Below are 488 nucleotides of genomic sequence, written 5' to 3'. Positions count from 1 at the left end.
TGGACTGTCTGCTTCTTCCTGATGCTCATTCTGCTGACTGTTGACACACACGTAAGACTGTTGTATTGACAGCTGATTAACTGCTGCTGAGCACAGTCAGAAATCACACTACTTGCTTCTTTCAATCTCTCACTAGTTTGTGACAGTAGAGAGTGTTATCACCTCTGTGAGCGACCTGTTTCCAAAACTGCTTCATGCACCAGTGAGGCACGAGATCTTTGTCCTTGTCATTTGTTCATCCTTCTTCCTAATACATCTGATTCTGGTAACCGAGGTAAAGAAAATATCGATTTAAAAAAGTTTCAACTTTAAACTTTAAACCAAACAGATATATAATGTTTTTCATTACTCAGTTGTTGTCTCTTTGTGTTCTAGGGAGGAATTTATGTATTCCAGCTTATTGATTATTACGGTTGCACCAGAGCCTGCCAGGACTTTATGACTGTATGTCAGTGCCTGGCTGTATGCTGGATTTTTGGTGAGCAAAA

At 40.0% G+C, this 488-nt stretch overlaps 1 long non-coding RNA gene across 1 annotated transcript; it reads left to right on the top strand.

The window, feature by feature from the left end:
- Nucleotides 1-482, top strand: LOC109954410 (uncharacterized). Its single transcript, XR_002274114.1, has 3 exons — nt 1-51; nt 137-274; nt 376-482. It is a non-coding gene; the product is annotated as an uncharacterized LOC109954410 (long non-coding RNA).
- The last annotated feature ends 6 nt before the right edge of the window (nt 483-488 follow it).

Source organism: Monopterus albus, unplaced genomic scaffold (assembly GCF_001952655.1).
Source record: "Monopterus albus unplaced genomic scaffold, M_albus_1.0 scaffold8866.1, whole genome shotgun sequence".
Lineage (NCBI taxonomy): Eukaryota > Metazoa > Chordata > Actinopteri > Synbranchiformes > Synbranchidae > Monopterus > Monopterus albus.
Note: the sequence above shows the minus strand (reverse complement) of the source record. Positions and strands in the feature narration are given on the sequence as shown.